The sequence below is a fragment of the Varanus komodoensis genome, unplaced genomic scaffold, assembly GCF_004798865.1.
Source record: "Varanus komodoensis strain SLA01 unplaced genomic scaffold, ASM479886v1 scaffold8, whole genome shotgun sequence".
NCBI lineage: Eukaryota > Metazoa > Chordata > Lepidosauria > Squamata > Varanidae > Varanus > Varanus komodoensis.
In genome coordinates, this window is record NW_025336481.1 from 6051667 (window position 1) to 6071754 (window position 20088).

Consider the following 20088-nt stretch of genomic DNA (forward strand, 5'->3'; position numbering starts at 1 on the left):
AGCAGTTTGCTGAACCCAGATTAGAACCTATTTCCAAGACCTCTCCTTTCGAGTCACCTTGGACCCCACGTCTCTGGGATTGCCCCTCTGGAGAAGGGCTGGTCTCCTAGATCTGTGTAGGCCCTTTAACTGGGTAGCCCTTCTAGCCCAACACCACGTCATGGGGTCAAGGTTTGGATGAGGCCCCTCGCCCAGGTCCCCTCGTGGCACTTCTGGACCCTGTTGATTCCTAGAATCTGCCCAAACAGCTGGAAACAGCAGCCTCGAGATCAGCTCTTCCTCCTCGGCCATCCCTGCGCCTGCAGGCCACCCTTACCAGGCATCACCGTCCTCGGTGTAACCCAGCCCTGAAACGCACACCAAGAACTGCCCCTTCCATTCCCAGTGCTGAGCCACTGGAGACCCATCTCCAGGATCAAGGATCTCCAAGCAAAAACCCTGGATAAGTCCATTGCCCCCTGCCCTGGCCAAAGTTACGAGGCCATAAGACCTTACTGTTTCTTATGTTCTTGGGGGCTTTTTCCTAATATTGTACAGTTGTGCTATTTTAAAAAGGTGTGCACTGAGTTGATAGCTTTTATTCGTTTAAAACAAACAGTATGCAAGTCTTGATAATAAATAAATACCAGGAAAGTTTTTCCTGGAGTGTCTCATTGCAGACTGTGATGCATCTTCATGCTCCTGTTTGTTGGGGAGGTAGATAAAATGCATGGAGAACATTAGGCAAGTAAGGCGAGATATTCAACCTGCCATTTCTTGGTTAATGTGTTTAAGCACTGAGAAACTACCCCCGTACATACAGACAAAGATACACCTGCCAAAATACCAATAACAAGGGAAAGTCTCACCATTTTATTCTATTCTGAAAAATAAAGGATACAGGAATATGTTAATATCTCAGGTGAGAAAGGTGTCATCTTGAGAAGGGGGATTTGGGTGGACAGTTTTATGGATTCTGATTGTTTCAGCATGATGTGCTCAACCATGTGAGCCTCTGTAGGAAGTGAACCCAGAAGCTCTGCAGATGCACCCAAAGAATATATGAGAACTGATTGTCAGTCAGATGAGGGAGGTGCGGGGATTGTACTGGCACAGTACCAGGGTAAGTGGACCAGAGACTGGGACATAGAAGGGAAAACCCATCCACTGTCTAGCTGCCCTTCAGACCTTTGAGAACTCAAGCACCTAACAAAGAGGAAGAGGGTGAAAATATGAGATCTAAGAGTTAGGCATCATATGAAACAGGAGCGGCAATGCAGGTTCAGTCAGCAATCAAACAGATCTGCAACCATGTGGACTGACCCACTTTGATGGCAGGAGCTGGTCACCTGCTCAGGTTGAGGAAGGCAGGACACAGCAGGGGGGGCTGGTTTCACGGGAACCCTCCGTGAAAGAAATCAGGAGGGTGGGTACTCGGAGGAGGGCTTTCTCTGCGGTGGCGCCTAAGTTATGGAATGCGCTCCCCAGAGAGGTCTGCCTGGCGCCGTCGTTATTTGTTTTTCGGTGCTAGGCGAAGACCTTTTTATTTAAACGTCATTTTAATTGTTAACAATATTTACTTATTTATCTGGCCAGGGCGACTTCTTTTCTTTTCTTTTCTTTTATAACTTTTCTTTTATAACTTCTTTTATATCGTTTATATTTTTTATTTATTTTATATTATTAATTTTATATTGTTATTTTTATATCGTATTGTATTTTATTGTGTTGTAAGCCGCCCAGAGGCTTCGGCAAGGGACGGCATAGAAATGTTCTAATAATAATAATAATAACAACAATAACAATAACAACAACAACAACAACAACAACCCTTTCCTGGCGGTCTAGTCTAGGGCACCACCTAAAACCAGCCCAGCACTGCATTGCGCAAAGCTTGCCTGCAAGTCTGTCTCTTCTGGTTGCTATTCTTAGCCTAATTCTTGCTTGTTTGTAGTTTGTATAGCAAAAGTAACAGACTGGAGACATGACTTGGTTACTTGAGAACAAAGGCAATGGGAGCCAAGGGCACCTGAAAGTGATCGACTCAGACATAGATCACTGAGTCCAGACAAAGACAGCTATATTTCTTGCTCTGCCAGAGGGTCACCCAGGAGATTTCAGAAGCAATTAACAGAACATGGTCTCAATAACTTTTGATAGGGCAAACCCACAAACGTTTAGAATACAAATGGTGTGATCGCTGTCAAAACTAACCACATTTCTTGCAAGAAAACCACTTCTGGAGCATCAAGATAACTGTTTGCTTGCTCAAAAGATCATGGCAGGAACATTAGCAAGCTACTTACTTCTTCAAAAGCTCCTGGCAACATCCTCAGTCAACCTACATCTCAGTGGACCTCAGAAGGTGGACTGAGACCTTCAGATACCTGCTTAAGACCCTGACTGGCTGGGGCCAGGATAGTTCAAGAATATTCTCCAGCCACCCAAAACTGAAGATAAACTCTCGAGACCCCATCATGTCCCTCTCCTTTCTGCAGTCTTTTTCAGACACTGTATCATATTTATTTATCATTGTTTTATATAATCCCGTAGCTGCCCATCAGTGCAATGCTCCGGGGGCACCAGACAATTATAACATAATTACAATTAAAAATAAAATAAAAACAAAGATGAAATCATAGAAATGAGAGCCATCTTGAGCTGGAGTCTATGGCTTCTGTCTTTTATTCTGTTTTAATTGCATGCTAATCCTAGTTTTATTGAAATTCTGATAAAAATGTCATCATTTTTTAATTATTAGCTTCCTTGAGTATATAGAAAGGTCAATTTAACACGCTGTGAATGAGTAAAACAAATTTCCCTGCAATCTTTCAGATATTTAATCAGACACAAGGCCCACTGAGTTCCAGGGGCACTTACCGCATGTAACACCTGGCTGCAGTCTTATCCACTTTGGTCTAGGCATTGGTCCCATTGGATGGAACGGGATGCACAGCTGAGAAATGAGTATCTTAAACATCGGAGCATACTGGAGAAATTTCCTTTAGGATGAAAGGTCTAAAGGGTTGAAGTTCCCTCTAAGCAGGAACATTCCAGCTAGTCCTCTCGCATCTGACCTCCTTTCTGAGCAAAGCAGGAGAATCATTGCTAAGCACAGTGCTATTTTGTAAGAACTAGATTAGCCAAAATGCATGTCCTAAAGCAACACATGATCAAAACATGAGATTTGCTGTATGTGCCAGTTTACTTGGTTGCTTACGATTTATTCTTATTTTAAAATATAAGAAATGCTGTCAATACTAAAGTTAAGTTTGTGACACCAAGAGCCATGGTACAGGCAACAGGAGTGATCTAGTTCCTTCTTTCACTTATATGTGCATGTATTATCCCGATCTTTGGAGGGGTATCGGAACTTCCCTTCTCTGGAACCCAAGCTAGCTTGCATAGTCTTCCTGCTCTACAGTGTATCCTCACAACAGCCCCATGAGGTAGGCCAGGCTGAGAGTCTGTGACCGGCCTATAGTCACCCAGTGACCCTTATGGCTGTCTGGGGACCAGACTTCCCAATTCCCAGTCCAACACTCTAACCACTACGCCGCACTGGCCTTTATAAGCCTCCACAAAGTGATGAGAATAGAACTGGAGTCTTGAGGGGATCCTTCTTCTGGGGTAAATTGTGAGGAATTTTTCCAGAGACCAACCATGAAGGAACAAAAGATTTCTGTGGAGCTTTGTTAGGCTCTGAACAATTTGGTACAGGTAACTGGGAAGTAAAAGAAGCACGATCAGTTTCATTTTGTGTCTCTGTGTGTGCTTGTTATATTCTGTCAGGGCTTTTATTATTTTGCTTTCTAGCCTCCCAAAGAAAGAGAGAATACAGATTCCTGAGCTTTGACACCCTCCTTCTTCTAACAGAAGTTTATATTGCCTAGAAACAGTTTCCATGGACCGTGGGCTTCCAAGGCAGAGCTTCTTATCTGTATTATCTAGTATGCAGAATATGAAATGATGATTTACACTAACTTGTATACAAGACCTATCTAGTTAATTGCATCATTTGTGAAGGATTGCTTCTAAGATGTGCTTTGATGTGAGTAATCTATACTCCCATAGATCAAACATGCAAATATGCAGGTTTCACAGAACTCCTGGTCAAGCAGAATGGAAAAGCTGCTGTGTGAGAAAGCAGAGTACAACAATGGATAAACGAGCTATGTTCATGCCAGGTACTTTCAAAGCTGCCTCTCTCCTCCTGTGTGTAGGATGCTGCTTATTTCTATTATGCCCATCAAAGGGCTCCACAAAACTGAAAGGCTTGTGTACTCCATTATATGAATTGGCCTATATTTTTATAGAGTGCACCTCTTCTAGGTAGCTGTTCACACTGGCGCGTACACCATCCTAAGACCTGATGTTCCAGCTGCTAGTCTGTAGGGATCCATCCTCCAAGCACTGGCGTCATGGAGGTCTTCTGATGACCTCCACCGTGAAGGCATGGAAGGCTGAGCTGGACGAAGCTGTGTTGGTGGGCACATGGGCGCCTCCGGGATGTCCTTGAGCACTGTGCCCAACACTGCCAACCGCACTGGGTGAGTGAGGAAGAGCCTGAGAGTGCAATGAGCAGGTAAGCTGCTGGATCAGGTCCAGCATTCTGCTCTCATACTGGCCAACCGGTTGCCCAGGTGGGATCCACAAAGAGGCCATCCGTGCAACAGCACCATCCTGCCCATGTTCCCCAGCATGGCGGGCATGGGCAAACTGCCTCTAGGGATTTGAAGATGGGGCCAGAGTCTGGCTGTCCTGAGCTCACGGGATTTCTCTCCTGTGCTCAGCCCTGGGCGTCGCACAAGCCGAACTGAGGTCAAGTCTGCCGATGCTCAGGAATGCTCGTGCCTTCTCTGGGCAGAGTATCATCCCTTTCACAAAATACCCAAAGTATGTAATTCTTTGCACAACGTATGCAAAGCCTGCACGTCACACGTGCAAAAGCAGGATGGAGTTCCAAAGTGTGCACAGTCCAGACTCACTTGAACTCACTTCTTGTTGGACTCACTTGCACGAGGCAGACTGAGGAAGGCAAGGAAGTGGGCCAAACTGAGGGAATCCATCCAATTCCTACCCCCAAACTGGGTTCCTCACACAACCCTAACTCTGCCTCTGATTCTGGAGGGAGCTTATGACCCTCAAGGCCAGTAGGCATGGTGGTCTTCTCCCCCATGAATCTGTCCAGCGCCCTTTCAAAGCTGTCCAAATGGGTGGGCATTGCTACATCTTGTGGAAGGGAATTCCCTAAGTGAGCCATGCCCTGTCTGAAGAAAGAAAGAGTTCCTTTTATCTGTCCTGAATCTCCCACCAATCCACCTCACGGGATGACATGGCTGCTCCTTCGAATTCCCAATCTACCTAGCCTAATGGACTGGCTTCCTTCTTGTTGGGCAACCTCTCTCTCCCACGCCAAGCATCTTCTACATTCACAGGCTAGAATTGCTCCATAACGGTTCTCATCTGTTAGCTAAGGGGTGGGGGAATTAATTAATTAAACGCACCAACCCACATGGCCCTGCTCACAATCTGCAATGCAGTCAGACACTGACATCTGTCCTTTGCCAAAGTTTGCTGTCAAATTGTATACATCAAAAGCAGCGTGTGCAATCAGGCACGTGGGACCGAGAGGTGGGTGCAGAGCTATATTTATTATAAAGTACTATGCACAGGGACACTTCAGCTTAGGGGAGATCACCAGCAAAATGGGGAAAGGTGCATTATCAATTTGAGAAATGATATACAATGTGTACATTCTGAGAAAGCTACGTGGAAATATGCTTGAGTATTAATGCAGACTCGAAAAGAAAAGAATTGTGAACAGATACAGAAATAGGACAGAACAAACTTAGCTTTGGAAAAAACGGAAAATGAGTGAAATAGAATTTGGCAGATGCATCCATCCTTAATCAGAAAGAGCTAGAAATATTTTCCTGTGCCCTGCTTTCCTGCCACCTTGCTAAGTTACAGGAAAGCCCCTCCGACCTTGTACATATCTGCTTAGAGGATCCATCTCCCCTAATTTCACAGGGTTAGAATATGGATATTATTCCCCTGAAAAATGCTACATCAATCGAACTGATTGATATGCAATTGAATATGCATTTTGGTGTTTTTTAATACACTCTAACTGTTTTCCTCAGACATATTTCCAATCAAAATCTCAATAAAGTGTACTCACAAATGTTGGTTGATATAAATCCTGGGGTTTGACGATTCAAGGACTTTTCTCCTCCATGCCAGACCAAACCTTCACTCTACATACCAGAGGAGATAAGGGGAAAGTTGCCCGAATTCTCCCCATATTGAGCTGGGGGGTTGCCAGGGATGGCCACCCACCAGATGGAAAATCATCCTGCAGCTCTTGGAGTTCCTTTCACACAGGAGTTAAGGTGACTTAAGAAGTGGGGGCAGAGATACATTGGGGTGCTTCAAGCCAGCCTTGCATTCAGGGCAACCACATCCTTCAACTCGGGAGAGCTGAATGGAGCTGTCCTGCATGGGACAGTCCGGAGGGCTTTCATTCATAAGTTGCCGTGGGTCAGAGATGACTTGGGGGCACACAGCAACAGCAACAGCAACAACGAATTTGCTTGGAAAGCATTTCATGTGTATGTAAACACACAACGTATGGGAGAGAAATTCATTCAGTTCACACTTTAATTTAGTTTTGCACTTCCAGACAACTTATTTTCTCTTTACCAGATGTAAGATCCACACCATACAGTAGAACAAAAAATACATAGCACTGTACAATACATGTTGTATTATATACAATTCCATGTCTTCTCTGTTCTAACTTTTATTATATTAATATGATGCTTCTGCTTATTTTTAAATATTTAAACAAATTCCAAGATATTTGTATTTATCAACCTGCTCCACATTTTCATGTTGTCTGTATTCCTTGGGCAACTTGCCTTTTCCTAATAACTCTCAACATGCATTAAGGCAGAGCAGTTCTTTACAAAATGTACACATTAGACAAAAATGCTTGGGTTTAAAGAGGAGTGCAGGAAATCTCAACAAAATTCTCAAATTCCATAATGAACCAAATTTAAGAATGGAACAACTCTCCCTGAATTAACATTGGGAAAGTGAGAAACAGAGAAAACTCAAAATCAATGGATTTGTGTATGTGTGTATCTGTGTGTGTGTGTGTGTGTGTGTGTATCAATCAGAAAAAAAGATGCTATATTTTGCCATGATATTTAATTTCCAAGGATGTTCTCATCCTGAAATAAAGCCAAATTATTGCAACAGCAACAGTGTTGGTTTTTGTTTAATCTCTACTTCTCAATAGATGTGAAAGCTTGACTCCAGCCAGGCTTAACTTTTTGTAAGGGGAGGGGGATGAATGCTAGTAAATATGTTGTTACTGATTTAAAAATCTATTTGTTCAGTAATTTCGGCTGGAGCCGTCATTATCTTGCCAAGGCAGCTGTTGGAATATTAACTAGGCACAGCAGTAACAAGTGGAATATAATTAGCCCTCCTTGTTCCAGTGAATTTTTCAGTTATAACTGGGAACAATTTGCAATGAATCTCCACACTGTTGTAATTAACTTAACGAATGTGCCACGCATACAGTACAACACTGCCAAGTGCCACAGGAAATCACAAAGGGTTTCTGCTGATGGGGCAAAGCCATTTCTTAATTTTGACCTGATATTACACACCAGGGATATGATATCTTCCCTTGTTTTAGCAAAGGCCAGTTCCAGTTAGAGACTTGATAGGCTGTTCTTAGGAACTGGAAAGGTGACCCCATATTATATGTCAATCTACAAACAAAGATTTGTTTGTTTGTCTGTAAAGATTCCCCCCTCCTTTTTTCCCTTCCTTCCTTCCTTCCTTCCTTCCTTCCTTCCTTCCTTCCTTCCTTCCTTGCCACAATAGCATGGTCATACAAAATATATGATTTACATCTATGTTTCCAAAATATGGCTTCTGGGACTTACACACTAAATTATAAACTTTTTCAAGGATTGCCAACTGACCAGAAATCAGTCACTCTAGTCTGCTTTTGTTCCTTTAGCAGTAGCTTGATATATGCAATTGGAACTCAAGAGATGAAGATTTCCACAGAATGATTGCCCATGAATGGTAACAAATACTAACACCTGCTCATATATTTCCCTGGAAGAGGAAATGATGGAACTGAGGCTGTCATATTTTGGGCTCATCATGAGAAGACAATCATGTTGGAGAAGGTTGAAGGCAGAAGAGAGGAAGACCAGCCATGAGGTGGACAAGGAAGACACTGCCTAGAATTTGCAAAAGCTGAGCAGGGCTGCCAAGGACAGGATATTTTGGAGAATTTTCCTTCTCTCCAAAGCCCTAGGTCAAAGACAATTTGAAGCTGCATAATAACAATAGCATCTTCCCATCAAACAGCTGCTTGTGGAAAAACTGAGCTGCAAAGATGAACTTTTAAAAAATAATCTGGAGCACAGATGAGAACACACTCCTCTTGCTGCCATGTTTCTGGGGCGCTGACCCATCCAGTGCTTCACCCCTTTGGAGTAAAGGTAGCATAGATCAGGAAGCATTGCCTTCACTTTTAATTAGCTTTGTTTGACCTTTATGACTTGAAGGCTGTTGCAGTGCCATTCCAAACCTTGATAGCTCTGCATTGCTTCAATGGAGCTTTAGGGAGAAAAGATGGGATATAGATATTAAGGATAGTGTGTCAGTAACTCGGAGGAATGAAGCTCCCGGTCGATCGAGGATGCTTTGCTGCGGTTGTTATGCGCCGTCCAGTTGTCTCCAACTTACAGCAGCCCTATGAATAAATGCTTTCCAAAATGCCCTACACATGACAGCCCCGGTCAGGTCTTGCAGAGTGGGGAGCTTTCTGGCTTCATCTTGCTCACCCTCTCACTGCTGCCCTTGTTGGTACATTTTTCTCCTGTAACTAACCCATGGCATTCACTTCCAAAAAGAAGTCCTGTAAGGAAACATTGGAGGCACTGGGGCTTGGCTTGATGGAGAACAGACTGGGAGGTGAAAGGATACAAGGCCAGATCCTGAAGATGAAACTCAAATACTTTGGCCACCTAAGGAGAAGGAAGGACTCCCTGGAGAAGAGCCTAATGCTGGGAACAATTGATGGCAAAAGAAGAAGGGGACGGCAGAGGACGAGGTGGCCAGATGGAGTCACAGAAGCAGTCAGCATGAGCTTAAGTGGACTCCGGGGGAAGGTGGAGGACAGGAAGGCCTGGAGGAATGTTGTCCATGGGGTCACGATGGGTTGGACATGACTTCGCGACTAGCAACACTCTTCCAATACCTGAAGTTTGGCCAGGTATTGGAAAGTCCTCAGAATGCAGAAGTAGATCTAATGGGCTTCTATTCATCAAGTTGTCTCCAGTTTATGGCAACCCGATGGATGAATGAATGAATGGCCTCCGAAATATCTTATCCATGACAATGCTGTTCCACTCCTGTAAGTTCAAGTGGAATAAATCCCATTCATATTTGGTAGGTTGGTCAGTCGGTCGTTCTGTCTGTCTGTCTGTCTGTCTGTCTGTCTTTTTCTTCTGCCTTCAATTTTCCCTAGTATGATTGTCTCCTTCAGGAAGTCTTGCCTTCTCATGATGTGTCCAAGGTATGACAGCCTCAGCTTTGCCATTTTTGTTTCTAGGGAAAGCTCTGGCTTGATTTGATCTAGGTCCCAGTTGTTTGACTTTCTGTTGGACCAGGATATCTGCTAACCTCCCCTAGCACCATGTTCTGAATACATCCATTTTCTCCCTGCCAGCTTTCTTCCCTGTCCAGCTTTCACACCACAGCATAGTGGTCAGGAATACAATTGTGTGGATGATCTTGGCCTTAGTCTCCAGTGAAAGATCCTTACATCTGACATGGGCTTGCCCTGCAAGCCTAAATTCAGACTGAACATTAGGGCAAATTTCTCATTAGAAAAGGCAGTTCAACAATGGATCTGATTACCTGGTTCAGGGGAACCATGGAACCTTTTCCAGCCCGAGGGAGACATTCTGTTTTGAAGATTTTATGCATAAGGGGGTGCAGTCTCAGGGAAGATGGGGCTGAAGACAAAGGGGGCAGGGCAAATAAAAGAGGCAGAGCCATCAATAAAGTAAAAGAACCTGTAACTTACTGCAGCATTGCAGCTTAAAGAACCTTCTGTGAGTCGCTAACCATTAGGAGAGGGATTTCATGCTAGCATGCTAGGTCTCTCTGAAATCAGCTTTGGATTTGGTGCAGGCTTTCCGGTAGCAGTGCCAACAACTGGAACAAAAAGAAAAGAAAGATTGGGTGAAGCCTGCAACCGCTTGGAGATATGGATGAAAAGATAGTGGCTGAAAGCATCACCAGAGTAGAAAGTGCAACTCTGCAGAAGAGGCAGGGAAAGTGATGAAGCCCTGCTTCTGAATGTCCCACTTACTGATGCGGGATCCCTTGAATATAAAGGAGAGCAAGGCGAGGATGGGGGGTTGCTCTTCTCTCCTTATTACTTCATCTTTTATCATCCTTCCCTATTAAGAAGCAGCACACGTGGCTACTCATCCCTCAGGCTTACAGCAGCCAGACTGTTTGCCATAGCGATAGATGAAAAATTCATTTCATTTTTTTCCCCCATTGGAGGATGCTTAAACATTCAAGGCAGGCCTGTGACTTGCTGCTGTGTAACCGGGTTAATAGTTTTGCATGTCTGAGGTTTCAGATGTATTTGTCCATTTATACATTTATTTTAATTCTGATTTTCAAATCAAGGTGCTTACTGTGTAGCCAGACATGGGCTCTGTGGATGGGCTTGTTCCAAAGCAGAGCCAGCTCCTCACACCTTCAATCAACATTTTTGCCCTGAACTGCAACCACGAGCTGCTTCTACCATTTCCTGGTGGGAAGGCTGCCCGCCATGCAAGGGAGGAGAAGCAGCATCTTAAACACCATTTGTGAACCAGCCTACCTAACATCAGAACTCAAAGCCCCTTCAAAGTCAAGATGCTGCTTTTTTCCCAACAAACTGTAGTGCCTCCTTTGGTGTCTTCCATATATTCATGGTAGAAGCATGCACCAATCCCCTGCTTTGAGTCAAACTCAGGTGTAATGTTTCATTTCTAATCCAGGTTCCTCTGCTTTGACTTGGTACGAGGTTGAGGACAACTCCAGCAGAATCCATCCTTCGAGCAGTCACACAAAAGACTCCTTTCCTGGCAAGCCTCGCGCGGCCAACCTTTTTCTGCGTTCTGGCTTCTGCAGGTGGCACAGAAAGGGTCTCAATTGTTATCCTTCTGAAAGGGGGATGTCTGATAACCTTTTTGCTTCATGCTGGAATTGGATGTACTGTAATTTTCAAAAATAGCTGCCCCTTTGAAGGAATTGGGCCCGCCAATTTTTGGATGAATAGGCACAGGTAATTTCATACAATAGCAGCCTTGACATTGTGAGGATAACCCAGAGAGGGGCTATTTCCCCATCCATGTTCTGTGAGGACCCTTCTAAAAATGACAGACCAGCTAAGGGACACCCCAGGTAAGAGACCTGCAAAATTTCAGGAGAACAGAGGCATCAATGTAATTGAAGAGATGTCCTCAAATCTGTGGGGTGGAAGCGACTTGCTTTCTCTTCCCTTTCTCATCCTGCCCCTGGTTTGGGAGGCAATTTATATTAAAATGGGGTGCATCACAGATGTCTACCTGAGCAGGAGACCTGAAAGATTTTGTGGAGGTAGAACCATAGAGTAGTAGAGTCAGAAGGGGCCAAGAAGGCCATCAGGTCCAGCCCCCAGCTGTTGCACAAACCAATTTACACCATCCCACCTCTCACCCCTGCCCAGGTAGTGACATGGCCCAAAGGTGAATGAAACCCAGTTTTAGGGTTTTTTTTTTTCCTAATGATGCTTGGTGTTGTCAGAAAATGGCACCCTGAAACTCGTCCTAGGATTGGAAGGTAGACTTGTCAGTCACTAGAATGGACTCACCCCCCTCTCCTCATCAGCGTTTTAGAGGAACAAGCCCAAAAGACAATATTTGGAGGAGACAGAATGTCTGTTTCAAAGCACAAATTAGTAATGAGGGGTCCTTTTGGGCCGGCTTCAGTTGTAGGGTCTTCAGGGGGAAGTCTGCTTCACCTTGGGAAGCACCAGAAATGGTACAAAGAGGACCGATTCTGCTCGGGCTTTGTCCGAATCCAATGCACAGTCATCGCTTGAAATGCATGAAGGGACTAGGCAGACATGTGTGAGCACAGACCTGCTCTCCCTTTTTACAGAGCTCAAAGCAGTATCTAAACCATGCTCCTGCTTATTCATATTTCTCAGTGGCAATACACACGTTCTCTCCTCCTTTTTAAACCTCCTATTTTCTTTCCCCACTGAAGCATGATTTTCAGGTTCTTCTTCCCCCCCACAAATAAATCTGATAACTGCACAGAATCAAATTCCCCAAATGGTTAGATGATGATGAAGAATGAAGTTAATAGAACTGAAATCCCTGCTGAGCCTGGTGAGGAAACCTGGAATGTTTTATCTGATATGGAAGACAACAAAACCGAGCATGACCTTGTAATGAATGAAAGCTGAAAAGCAATTAATAAAGGCATTATCAGGGAAACAAGGAAAGCAGGTAGGATTGGTTAGGTGGAACAGCATGTTAAATGGCTGGGGATTGTTTTACCAAAAATAAACTTCATATCCATCGCGAGGATTTGAAGAATGCAGGGTGGCAACCTTGTCCAAACAGTGAGAAATGAAAGGGGATGGTAGAGACCATGGCACCGCTTGCCGAAAGAAAACTGGTTTTATTTGGTACAGGACAGCTTCTGGTACTCCTAACTAGAACTGCAAAGCCATGGTCCCTGGAGCCTCAGAAATGTCCGTGCCTTTACATCCCCAAGTTGGAGCATTGACTTCAGGAGGAAAAAAGACACAGAGCAAGCCTAGGCTGGGGAGTGAGCTGATGGGGAAGACAAACATGCCCCCAGCATGGGTGGCATTGCGAATGAAAGAGGCAATTGTTCCTGGCATGTATTTCAGGGCCAAGGTGATCTTGATGCTTCAGATGATCCTAGTGAGACCTGGGGAATGAGGTCTCCAGATACAGAGATGAAGAGCTTGGCAGAGGAAGAAGAGCTTATCTCAAGGCAACCGTCTCCAGGCCAACTCTGGGAACCGACAGGGTCTGGCACTGTTGGGTGGCGACACGGGAGAGGAGCCAGAGGATCCTGCTTCAATCATTGACCGCATGGCACAGGGTGGGGAGGGAAGGGCTAGCCAGCTAGAGGGCTGTGTAGATGGGCTGTGCCCATCTCCAGGGGGCACATCCAGAGGTGCAGGCCTAGGGTTACCGAAAAGGAGGGACCTTGGAAACAGTCCATAGTCTGGGTACAAAAAACTGCTCTGCGCATGCTCAGAGACTCTTTCTTTCCTCGCTATAGCTTGCTAGATGTACATTGGAAGTGAAGAACTTTTGTCACAGAGCTTATCTGTTGTTTGAAAGGGGGTGGGGGAGCCTAACTCCCACAAGAGAGGAAGTTCTAGAAGTCAAGAATGGGAGGGAAAGGGTTAAAAAACACACCCATGGAGTTGGGGAAATATGCACTCCCGAACACCATTACCTGCATGAGCAGGGCTTTAAAGGCGGCAGGGCCTGTGATTCTGGAGTTCTTGGACAGCAGCAAGGGCCACCCAGAGTCCTTGTGCAACAGAAAGCTCCATCGTTTAATGACCGAGTATGTAGCATGCAATAATATAGATAAAATATTATTAAAAACCTAATGCAGCACAAAGTGACTAATATTAAACATCTGTGTTGTTGTTGTTGTTGTTGTTGTTGTTGTTGTTGTTGATGTTCAAAACCAAACCAACCGGCAGACAAAAATTACGAGAAAGAGGGACTATGCAAATTAAAACTGCCTGGGAAAATAAGAACTGCTTAAGCTGGCACTAAAAGTTTTATAAAGTGGGTGCCAGGCATTAGTTGGAAGGAAGGCCATGCTAAAGCCAGGGTGCCACCACTTAGGAAGCACCTCCCTCATGCATGGCAGATGAGGAAAGCAAGGGGGAAGCTCTTAGGGCAGCCATCTCCTCCTTAAAAAAGACGACAAAAGAAGGCAGGGACTTGCATGCATTTCCATATGCTAATATATATGTGAAGAGACATCATTTATAGCACTTTGAAAGCAAGGACTATGATTTAAATAGAAATATAATGGGTTTTACTGCAATGAGCAAAACAGTGGTGGTCGTTATTTGTTTTTCAGCGCCAGGCCAAGACCTTTTTATTTCAACAATATTTTAATTGTTAATTGTTGTTTTTATTTATTGGTTTTTATATCTGTGCCAAGATGTCTCCTGATTTTTAAGGTTAATTGTATGTTTGTTTATTTGGTTTGTAAGCTGCCCTGAGGCTTTTTGTGAGTGGGGCAGCATAAAAATGTTCTAAATAAAATAAGTAAGTAAGTAAGTGACTTCCGTCCTGCTCGGTCCTGAATCCGGGCACATGATGTTGGTGGCCTCAAGGCCCTTGGGTTTTCCGTCTTTCCCTTTTTTAATCTTTACATCCAATATAAAGCAGCTCTTGGAAAAGAAGATGCCCTCAAAGAGAGGACTGTCTCCTTCAAATAGAGGATTGACCTTTGTAAAGCAGGTACACTGCCTCGCAAGAATGGTAGCTCCAGAGGCAGCTTTCCAGGTATTTGTGTACAATACTCTCCAGGAATTTTAGGAAAAGCAGCAGCACATTCAAGCACATGACCCCAGAGCCCAAAGGATGGCAACCAGCAACCCAACAGCTCCAAAGGAAGATGGACTGTCAACCCAGATGGATGGGGACCAGGTCAGACACGCCTCAGCTAAGCCGTGGGTGGAGAGCATTCCCGGACTCACAGCAAATCTAGTGGGGGCCAGGTGAAAAGACAGCTTTCATGGTTGCTCCGGCAAAGAGAAGATCCTCTAGATGAGGGCCAATCAGCCATGCCTGCTCTCCCTGTCTGTCTCTCTGTGACAGTGACCCAGAGGGAGTGAATGAGCTGCTCCGCCTCTCATCCTTCCATGCTGTTGCTGGCTGTCCCCAGCCACCAGTGAAGGAGGAGGAAGGGAGGCCCGGAACGAGTCACCAGGTGAGTTTCTCCAGCTGCTTCATGCTCCCTCCCCCCACACACCCCATCCAGTGTGACAGCCCAGCCATTCATCTAAGTCTATTGTCCTGTTCACGGTGTAGTGACACATTCACTGGTAGAGAATCTGAGACCACGCCAGATTCATCACTAGGCTCAACCACATGGGGTTTTTTTCCTGCGGAAGAAAAGACATACACATTTGCAACCAAAGAAAATAAAAGACCTTTTTTTCTTCCTCTGCTTGCTTGATCTTTGCAATGATGCCCCATAGGTTTGTTTTTATTCTTTAAAGAGCACTGCACTGCAAATGGAAAGGACCGCGGGTGTGCTTTTTGCATCAAAGACAACGGGGAGATCTCTTGTACAAAAATATTTCTCCTTCTCAGACCTATTTCTAATAGGGAGGAAAGGTCAGCGATACAAAGATTCGGCCCCGGCATGGCAGAGGATGTGGGGGATACACCATTAATCATATACACCCAAACAAAGCCTTGTGTCTTTTTCAGCTTGTAAAATTTCAATATGCAATAAAGCAATGATTTTAACTCGTAAACTCTCAATATATAATAAATACAAGTAACACCAGCACTTCATTGCACCAAATCTTTATTGCTCGCCATATATCCAGTACACTGTTTTACAAGGATATTCTGCTAATAGAATGTAGCGAATGTAGAAAAAGCACTGACCTTACTCTCTTGCCTTTGAACATCTCCTAAAAGCCTGCATTTTCAGAGACCTGCCAGACTGACAGGAGAGCGGGGTTTAACACCCCACTTCTGCCATCTGGGAACTCTGCATGCTAGCCCAGTGCTTCTCAGACATTTCCACTGGTGAGCCATGCCCTAACGGTATGCCACCCATTGCATTAACCAAGACAGCTGACTGCAGGGCCAACGTTAATGGTAGGCATGGCTGGGCAATGGTCAGGGGCCCATGCCCTGGAAGGGGGCCACTGGAGAGGCACTTCCTGTTTACCTCGGCAACAAGCTTGCTTGCCTGCCTCCTGTTCTGGTCCAGGCAATCATGCTGAGGAAGCAAAGGAGGAGATGCCCCTGCCAACATAATGAGAGGGAGGAAGAGGAGTGGGGATGGGGGTGAGAAGGGAGATGCATGTTGGAGCCTCTTGTCCAGCGGCCCTCAAGGTCTTGGAGATGGGGCCTCCTATACTGCATGCCAGAGGGGCAAACCAGTCGGAGGCCAGTGCTTGCTTGCCCTGATTATGAGCACCCAGGAGCATCGGGATGGATGATGCTGGAAGTCAAATGTGAGGCTGGGTCTCATCCTGTCCTGCAGGGCCATTTGGCTGCCAACCAGCCAGTCCTGGCAGGGTGCGGCTTCTGAGGAAAGGAGAATGGGCATGAACAGGTACGACATATGATTTCAGCTGCCCACTTCCCAGTCATCTCAGTTGCTGCTGGCCTTGCAGCAGGACACACCTGGATAGCTCTACGCATTGGCCTGGAGGACGAGAAGGCAGCAGCTTCTTCTGGTAACTGCTGCTTGTGGTCAGCAGCTCCTGGCAGGGAGAGAGGCCCAGGAACCTGGAATTAGGGGCTGTGCTCAGGAGTCAGGACCAAGGACAGAGGCAGGAGTCAGAGCCAAGGACTAAGACCAGGAACCAGAGCTAAGAGACACAGCCAGGAATCATAACCAAGGAATGGTGCCAGAAATAAGTGCTAAGAGATATATCATTGTTTCCTTGGACTTCCAGAAAGCTTGTGACAATGCCCCCCACCTAAGATTCCTAAGCCAACTTAGTGGACATAGAATAAAGAGGGGAGGTCCTCTTCTGGACCAGTAACATCAAAAGCAGAGAGTGATAGCAAATGGTCATTTCTTTCAACTGGGAGATGTAATCAGTGGCATCATGCAGGATGCTGTATTAGGAGCCATGCTTTTCAAGCTGTTCATAAATGAACTGAAATTAGGAGTAAGCTGTATAGGGGCCAAGTTTGCAGTTGACACCAAATTATTTAGGGTGGTTAAAACCAAAATGGATTGTGAGGAGCTCCAAGGATTTCTTCGAGTTGGGAGAACGGGCATCAAAACGGCAAATGTGATTCTGTGTAAGCAAGCGTAAAGTAATGCACATTGGGGTAAAAATCCCAATTTCAAGTATAAGCTGATGGGATCTGAGCTGGCAGTAACTGATCAAGAAAGGGTTCTTGGGATCATGGTGGGCGGTTTGATGAAAATGTTGACCCTGTGCACAGCTGCTGTGAAAAAGGTGCACTTCATGCTAGGCATAATTAGGAAAGGAAAACTGCAACAAACATACACAGCTTATACAAATCTTTGTTGAGCCTGTACTTAGGATATTGCGTACAGTTCTGGTTGCCGCACATGTAAAAGGACATGATACAGCTGGAAAAAATGGAGAGAAGGGCAATTAAAATTGTGAAGGGGATTGGGCAGCACCCCAGGAGGAACAGCTGCAACAGCTGAGATGGTTTAGCTCAGGTTTAGCTCAGAAACAGGGCAAGTAGAAAAGGAGAGGGAAGCTACAAGAAGTACAAAGGAAATGGAGACATTTTCTCTCTTCCTCAAAATACTAGAACCTAATGTAATGATCCTATGGAGCTGACAGGTGGGGTGTTCTGGAAAGGACTTCTTCACACAGCGCATCCTCCAACTATGGAACTCACTGCCATGGGAAGTGATGCTGGCCACCAATTTGGACAGATTCATGAGGAAGAGAGCTATCAGCAGAAACTGGTTCTAGGACTGGCGGCTACGTCCTTTGTTTCTTTGTTTGAAACTTTTGTATGCCGTCCCCCATGCAAGGCATCTCGGGATGGCTCACAATCAATGCATTAAAAACAATCAATAAAATCAAATAAAATAAAACAATCCAAGCGGTAAAAGCAATAAAACGCAACTGTTGCATTAATGCTAGTTTTTAAAACACTGGTTAAATAAAAAGGTTTTGACCTGGCGCCGAACCTCTCCAGGGAGTGCATTCCATAATCTGGGTACAACCACAGAGAAGGCCCTACTCTGAGTAGATGTCATTTTTTATCTCCTTCAGGGAGGGGTCTCAGAGCAGGGCCTCCCTTGCTGATCTTAAAGGGGGACGAGGGCATATAAGGAAGGAGACATTCTCTCATGTACTCTGATCCCAAGCCATTCAGGGCTTTATAGGTCAAAACCAGCACCTTGAATTGGGCCCGGACTTCAACTGGGAGCGAGTGCAGCTGGTAGAGGACCAGCATTATATGAGAATTACCAGAGGCAGTGTGCCTACGTACATCGATAGTGCCAAACTTTGGCAGGAGGAAGCCGTTGTCCTCATCTCTTGCTTGAAGGATCCCGCGGGCAGCTCATTTGCCACTGCGTGAATGCAATGCTGGACTAGAGGGACCTCTGGTCTGATCCAGTGCAGCTTCATGTATGTGCCTAGGATTCCCCCATCCTCTCCTCTGCCCTGCAACCACTTGTATGGGGGCAGGAGGGCTGCAGGAGGCACCCCAAAATCCATTCCGTCAGGGCCTTCCTGCTGCTGGTGGTGAAGCAACACCTTTGGGTGCAAAGCAATCTTTTTCATGCACCCATGAACGCACAGTGTACAAACACAGCAAATGTGTGAGACAGGGCACATTTTATGCAGATAATCTCTACTCAGGAGCTCTGTAAATTACTGATTTCAACAGGCAAGCAGAGATGGGGTTACAGAGAGAAGCCTTACCTTCCGTGTCATGCTCCGTGACCCTGGCATCTGCACAGGGTGAGCATCTGGAGAGCAGCTTTTGCATGTGCAGCCTCTCCCCGCAGATGTTTTCAGTGCACGCATGAACATCAGGAGGAAGGACTACATGGTGCATGTGCTGCCAGGGAGAGGCAATACGCCATCCACCCACGCCGGCTCAAGTGAGGGGCTTGCAGAATGCTTGAATACAGAAGCTTCCTTACCCGGAATCGCCCCTGGCCTGCCGCTGCCACGGCCTCAGCATCACACGCATTTGCTATTGTATAATGCATGAAATGGAGCTTGTGACAAAATCAACTTTCTAGTGATCTCAAAGATTTTCCTGGATCGATTGGCTATTTCTTTTGAAGGTGTATTTAGCCTCAACAGAATGTGCAAGCGGATGAATTCTGGAGACAGAGCAACAGATACAGTACTAAGATATGCATCCCAGTGTTTCTTGATGAATTTACTGTATAAGGGCGTTCCAGCTGATCCTGACTTTCTGATAAGTCACCTATTTGATACATGTGCTTCTCTCCATTTTGATGTTTTCACTTGCGGCAAAAAAAACCAAACAAGTATACAACTAAAAGCACATAATACATGAGATGTTGGGCTATAAATCATAGAGAAGGCCGCTTGTCCATTTGGATCTATGTACCTTTCATGTACATAAGCCTGTCCCATCCCCTTTCTGCATTGATCTACAATTTTAAGCACAGAAAAAGATCTGCACAAAAAACATATTAGATATGTATTTCCTCAAAATATGCATTGCTAATATTTTTGTTTTAAAATATGCATTTCTAAATGTATTTTATCTATAAATGCATGATATGTAACACCTTTATGTAAGTTCAAGGATAGGCTGGACATGCACATGGTGGGCATGTCATGAGCAGAGCCGGCTGGAGCCAGGGGTCAGACTAGATGGCCCGGGAGGCCTCTTCTGACTCACTCTGTTTCCATGTTTCTGTGTTTCTGTTAACCAAAAAGTATACTGCAAATTTCAGAGTAATGCAAACTTCTGCTGCATAATTTTGTCTGGTGGAAATCATTTCAGTTCATATTTGAATTCGCAACTGGATTCCTCAAATGCCCCTTAATGAATCAGGGAGATCCTGGTTTGAAATCTTGCATCTGTCATAACTCAGATGTGGTCCTAAGGGCCAATATATATGTGAGGCTAAACAAACCTTTGACTCTTGTAACTCTGTGTCTCTTCCCCTTTTATTTCTAGCTGATAAGGACCTGATCTTGTTCGGGACTGGGTATAGGGGGAGGGGGGAGTTTGTCTCCCCCCCCCCCCCCATGTACTTTTCTTGCTG